This window comes from Leptonychotes weddellii, chromosome 14, assembly GCF_054177405.1.
Source record: "Leptonychotes weddellii isolate Sample4059 chromosome 14, ASM5417740v2, whole genome shotgun sequence".
NCBI lineage: Eukaryota > Metazoa > Chordata > Mammalia > Carnivora > Phocidae > Leptonychotes > Leptonychotes weddellii.
The window spans coordinates 15,932,340-15,939,405 of NC_138382.1; positions in this window are offsets into that span (position 1 = coordinate 15,932,340).

Sequence of the window (7,066 nt, forward strand, 5' to 3'; positions counted from 1 at the left end):
CCCCAGCTTATGCTCTCTCTCAATCTCTTTCTCTCAAATAAATAAATAAAAGCTTTAAAAAGAAAGTAAGCATTGAAGACAAGATTCAAACCTAGGCTCTCTGACATAGTCTTGCTCTTGGCCACTGTTCTGTTCTGCTCTGCTTTTTGGTTTTCAATGCTAGGTTTTTCTATTGAATCAGAAAAACTGAGGATCATAAAAGTCTTTGTCTCAAGGAACCAAACCCAGAAAATAGTGAAAATGGAAACTTTGGGGGTGCCTGGGTGGCTCAGTCATTGAGCGTCTGCCTTTGGCTCAGGTCATGGTCCCAGGGTCCTGGGATCGGGCCCCACATTGGGCTCCCTGCTCTATGGGAAGCCTGCTTCTCCCTCTCCTACTCCCCCTGCTTGTGTTCCCTCTCTCACTGTGTGTCTTTCTGTCAAAATAAATAAAATCTTTTTAAAAAAAGGAAAAAAAGAAAATGGAAACTCTGTCTTTTGTCTCAGAGTAAATCAGTTCTGCTCGCTGGACTTGGAAGATTCACTTTGTGAAAAAGCCCCAAATCTAGGGGCTTCATCTGAACAGCTATATCCACACCAATGAGATTTTTAAAATGTTATACTCCCAGTTTCCTAAACTTTTAATTTTTCTTCAAATTATTAAAGAAATACATTCTTAAACTAAAGTACATTTTGAAACAGTATGAAAGGGTGTTAAATGAAAAATAGGAATATCCATGTCTCTCATGTTCCCTACAGTCCTATCCCATTTCTTAGTGTTAACCACTGTTACCAATTGCTTATAGGTACTTCTATAAATGTGTCTAGACATTTACAACTAATATTTTTTATTAATACTACCACACTATATATGATACCCTACCTCTGTTTGTTTTTTTTTTAAATAATACATCTCCCACATAATTTCTACAAATATATATAGATCTATCGAATGCTGCATTGCTTGATAGGCACTGGCAAAACAGGGGCAGGAAAAGAAAAGGAAAGGGAAAGGGAAAGGGAAAGGAAAGGAAAGGAAAGGAAAGGAAAAGGGGCACCTGGGTGGCTCAGTTGGTGGGATGTCCGACTCTTGATCAGGTCGTGATCTCAGGGTTGTGATCTTAGGGTCCTGAGATTGAGTCCCACATCAGGCTCTGCTCTCAGCAGGGAGTCTGCTTGAGGATTCTCTCTCTCCCTCTTCCTCTGCCCCTCCCCTCACCACACACACACACTCTCTCTCTAAAATAAATAAATCTTAAGGGAAAAAAGGAAAGGAAAGGAAAGAAGGAAGGAACCAACTTTGATAAATTTATACAAAGTGTGTTGCAAGATACTTTCAGAATTAAAAGAAAAACTAGAAAGAAGCTATTTTGATTTAGTATACAAGGAGTTTTGAGTTTCGTGGTTTAAATTTATTTTAAATTGGAATTATGTGTTGGGGGAGCACTGTAATATTTTCAGTGTTTAGGGCTTTCAAGTCCTTAAACTATCTCTGAATCTAACTCATTCTTTTTAGTGGTCCCATCCATTTCACAAGGTACCATATTTATTTAACCAGTCCCTGTTAAGGGACATGTACAAAATTTATCATTTATGATTACGAACAACATTGCAATGAACATCTATCTATGTATCTGTTCACCCTTGTTTACCTGTATGCACACAACTGTATGGATCACTATAAATTTCTGCAAGTCCAATCCCCCTATTTTATTCTGAGATTTCCTTGACAATTTAAACATTTTCTGGAAGAAAGAAGAGAAAACAGAATTTCGAATGAGAAGATCACAATATTAATTAAGGTTTTGGATAGAGGAGACAGTCCCTTTCATTGCTTTAAAATTTAACTTCAGGAAATCTTGGGAGAACACAACAAATTTTCTTGTACTTGGTAGAAAAAGTTAGAGAGTCTTCTACACAGGTGTAGTTGGAGTTTAGAATCTTCCAGAAAAACGTCACCATTCATTCACCAAATGATTCACTATTTTCATCAGTAAATACTATCATTACAGACTTTTCAAGTGGCATGTTTTACATTTTCACTGTACACAGTAGCCCATAGATACTAAGAAACAAGGAGAAAAGGCAGGACTCCTCATTAGCATTTTTGTTTGTTTGTTTGTTTGTTTTTTATTACAACAGTCCGGTTGAGATTCATTGGCTTTTTCACTAGGATGTAGTAGGGGCCATTAATTTGGAGCCATGAGTAGTAAGACAACCTCAAAAATGAGATTCCCTTTTCCTTATTAAGAGATTCTTATAAAAGTTCATTGAATAGGACCCATTCTAAGACTACTGTTTGTGCTGCCTTCCACTGAATTCTACTTTAGAACAAATACTCATGATAATGCAAGATCCTATTATGTTTTACAAGCCAGCATCAATCTTTTCCTTGGAGAACATGCCACTGTATTAGGCAATTTGGACATACACAGCAGAGGGCAGAATTGGGTTTGGAGTAATTAATTTCTAATTAGTCATCTAAGGGTGTGTGAGCATGAATGCACATGTGCAAATATACTTGTCTTCAAACATTCACCCCGAGCCTCCTTTGTAGATGACACTAGCCCAGCTGTGTGGAAGAGAAAAGCTAAACTGTTAGAATTGCAGAACTCTTAGAATTTCCATAGGTCACCATTTTTCTTACCGTCAAAAGACTTTTTTTCCAGACAGTGAATCCGTTTTATATTCATTCCCATTTTGAAACTGGATCACCATGTTGGAACTCCATGTTTCCTGGAGTATTTGCTGTTTTCACAGGGCAAAGAAGCCCTAGATCCCTGACTGCCTTGTGAGGAGTGTCTCCCCAAGATTATTCAGTCCTTAGCACATGTAGCTTACCTGATTAGTCGCCATTAAAGCTAATGTAAGACAAATACTCATCCTGTGAGGGGAATGCCTGTAACTTGAATAATGCCCCAGGGAACATGGATGACCTCACACCTCCAACCCAGACATTGTTTAACCCTACCCCACAACTTGTGAATTTCAATTATTTGTTCAGAAGGGCCATTCATAATTGCCTGGTGTAAGCCTGCCTTTAGGATGCAAAGCAGAAGACAATGAAAATGCTACCCTGCGAATTAGGGCAGCAGCACTTAAACATATAAATTAACTAGGCTGCTTTTCACATCTCTCCCTTTCTATTCTGAGAGGTTTCAGTCTGGTGACATCAAAGACAGGATTATGGGAGAAGATAAAAACTTGATCTAATGTCCATGTTTGAAGTCATGAAAGTCCTCCTCTCTCCATGGCAAAATAACCCTCTTCATAACACACACGCACAAAAACCAGGGTCCAGGTGCAAAGGGGTTGGGGGCAGGGTGAGGATGGGGAAGGCTGCACGAAGAGCTTCCCGAGGTTGTAGTAATAACTGGGTGTTAAAGCCCTGCATTGCCAAATGTGCTAATAGATTGTTTGTAGGCTTGGGCGGGCTTTGTTCTGCAAATTAATATGTTAAGTCTCTTTTAAGCCCTTGTGATGTTGGGATGGTTCTTTAATGAGATTTTAACTAGGTTCCCCTTACTACCAGCAAAGACCAGAACAAAAATTTTTCTTAGGTGGAAAGAGAGTGATCTTAAACTTTATCATCATTAACAGATCTTTCCTTTAATGTCATTTGTCAGTCAAATTCCTTGCCCCATAACAAACTGTGGTCTTTGTGTCCACTGCATTGCTGGGATATGAAGCATATGTATTCACATTAACTGATAGGCTTAAAAAAATGTTCTGACAAATAGTTTCTTTGGGAGTGAAAGCTTGCAGGAGAAAAGTATACTATAATTTGAAGACTTTCTCTTACTTGGGAATTCACGGAAATCATTTGAGATGAATAGAAACCTTGGCCCTTTAAAAATATATGCAGCTGTAATGTCTGGCATTGCAGCCTGAAAGATTTATTTTCAAAACTCTGCAAGCTACAGCCCCATGACTTTTAAAGTCTTTACTCCTTTAAGCACTAAATCAGCATTCAAGTGGCTGGTTAATCTCCCAAGGGCCAAAATGAAGCGCTCTGGCCTAGTTTATGACACAGACTGACTGTTAGAAAACTCTTTCTTAGCACCAAACCTAGTAAGCTTTTGGAAAAATTGCTGTATAGGCTTCTCTCCTCACTTTCTTCTTTGTTCATAATTTGTAGACTCAGGTACACTTGAACCAAAAAATAGAAAAAAATAAAGGATTTTTTTTGTGGGGAGGGAAGTGGCAGGTATTATGAGTTCGTCTTACAAACTTAGCAGTTTAGGTTCAATAACCATGCAAACTCTTAGTTCCTCTCTGTATTCCCAGCCTCCTTGGGTGGGAGTCTCAGAATATTTATTACTGCTCTCCATGTACTCTGACTGGCACATCTCCAAAGGGAAAAGGCAGTCTATTCTGGACAATGGCTCTGCCTAACATTGGAAGAAGTCTTTAATCTCCTTGTATTCTTCCAAGTTTAACAGAAAAATTAAACCTCCTCGTCGACCCAAAGGATGGGTCTTTGCTATGTGATAGTTGGTGTGGGTCTCACTGTTTTCTAGAAAAGACAGCCTTAAAGAAGGAAACCAAAGGAGCCCAACAGCTTAGAAGTCTGAGCAGCCGATGACTTTCACCAGCCTCAGTTTTGCCTCCTCACACACTCCTCGGTTTTATGATTTTATATTTACCTTATACGTTATTTGGTGAAATGCGATAAAGGTCAATCATTTATTCTCTTGAAGAAAATGTGTCAGACTCCTAATTTCTATTTCCAAAGGCATTTGAGAAAATCATCACATACAAAGCTTGGAAACTCATGCAGACAAGTTACAAAAATGGTCTACAATTAGTTTTTTGAGTATAGGTCACATACTAGAAACTGGTAGAATAGACTCTTCTCTAAGAAATAGTAAAGAAACTTGTCTTTTGCTCAGTGCTAATATTCACAGATTTCTCTCTGACATCTTCAAAATCCTTTTGTTTTGGACTGATCTTTCAAGGTACAGCCAGACCTATGTAATTTCTATCTATTTTCCTCAACACCCTCCATGGCTGGTATAACATGAATCACCATGCCTTGAGTGTTGACTATCTCATGGCCCCAGGTAAGTGTTCAGCCTCTGTAGACAGTTCTGTTGGGAACTCATGGTTGTGATGTGTGTCTGTATGCCCTATTGTCAAATCACAACCATGGGTCAGGCATTCTTTCCCAGATGACCTATATACCAGCATACACAGTCCCACAGTATTTCTTCTAGGCCTGGTGCTTGATCTTTGCTAATCAGTAAGAATGAGAGAAGATGCATGATGAGTTTTCTATATTTCTTGAATCATTGGAATAGGTCTGAGATGTAAGAACTTGAACCAGAGTGATTTAGAGGAGAGTTTCTGGACTTCCTAATTATAGAGTTAGATCTTCCATTAGGACACCTTCTTCCAGTCTGCTTTCTGGCATTATTGCTACTGTGTAAATTCCTGCAGCATTAAAGTCATTTCCTGATGGGGTTCTGGAGACCTTGGTGGGTGATTTCCAGGACACTGAAGGAGGGAGCAACTCTAATTCTCAAGAGGTACTTGAAGGTCCTTGTAGCATGGTAGTTCAGGGTGGCCCTGCTGAATATTTTATGGTGGTGATGGGGTTGCTTGAAATGTTCTTCAGTCAGCTCAGTTCTTGGAACAGGTCTCAGTGAAAGTGACTGTTTGACTGTTTAACATGTTCTCCATATCCTGAATTGCTGACTATGCAACTTTCATGCTCTCATTTTTCCCAGTTCTCAACCTATCAGAAGCTGAAAGCCACGTAAAGTACATTCCATGCCAGATGTCTGGAAAGGAGTAGGACTGGTAGTCAGAGCACCTGGAACTTAAGCAGAGAAAAAGCAGTTATCACTAATAACATTTGCCTAGCTCACTGATTCTGTGTGTTTTCTGTGATGTCATCAATCATTGAGGGAGACGCATTGAAATATCCAGTTGTAATTGCAGAATTATCTGTTTCTCCTTTTGATTATATCATTTTTGCTTTATGTATTTTGGGGTTCTATGCATTTGTTTTGAATAGCAAACGTTGTTTTCTTAAGGTTATATTACCAATGTTATGGGAAAAAGCAGACTCAAGTGTAGGAACCTTGGCAAAGACACTAATATCAATTAGAAATTGATGAAAATTGTTATCAAAAAAGAACATTTGTGTGACTGCCACTGTTTCCATCAATAAAAGGGGATAACTTTTATATAACATCTAAAGACACAAACTATGAATCCATTTACTTCATTATACTCTTAATGAAAAGGGATAAAATTGGATCTACACCTCACACTCTTTATTATCTTTATGTGTAAGAAAGGAGGGAAAATATGAATGCATATATGTAGTTCCTTAAGTTTGCAAAATGAAATTCCAGAAAGATAAATCAGAAATGAATAAAAATAGTCACCTATGGGAATAGAGGGGAGAGGAATGGGAAGTGAGATTTCTCTTAATTATATCTTTCATAGACTCTTTTTTAGAGAGAGAGAGCACACAAGCGAATGCACGTGCAAGTTGAGGGGAGGGGCAGAAGGAGAGGGAGAGAATCTTAAGCAGACTGGGTGTGGAGCCCCATGGTGGGGCTCGAGGTGGGCTCAATCTCACAACACTGAGATCATGACCCTGAGATCATGACTTAAGCCAAAATCAAGAGTCAGCCACTTATCTGACTGAGCAACCCAAGCAACCCTTCATACACCTTTTTTTTTTTGCTGCTTTATTGAAGGCAATTAGCATGTGAAAGCTGTACATATTTAATATATACAACTTGATGGATTTGGGGTAAGCATATCTATGGAACCAGCACCATCAAGGCTATAAATATATCCAAAACCTCCCAAAGTTTCTTCCCACCCCCTTCATGATGATGATGATGTGTGTGATAAGATTACTTAACATAAGATCTACCATCTTGAGGGAGCAAGATGGCGGAGGAGTAGGAGACCTGGATTTCGTCTCCTCTCAGGAATTCACCTGGATAGGGATCAAACCATTCTGAACACCTACAAACTCAACAGGAGATCGAAGAAAGGAATAGCAACAACTCTCTGAACAGAAAAGTGACCACTTTCTGGAAGGTAGGACGTGCGGAGAAGTGAAT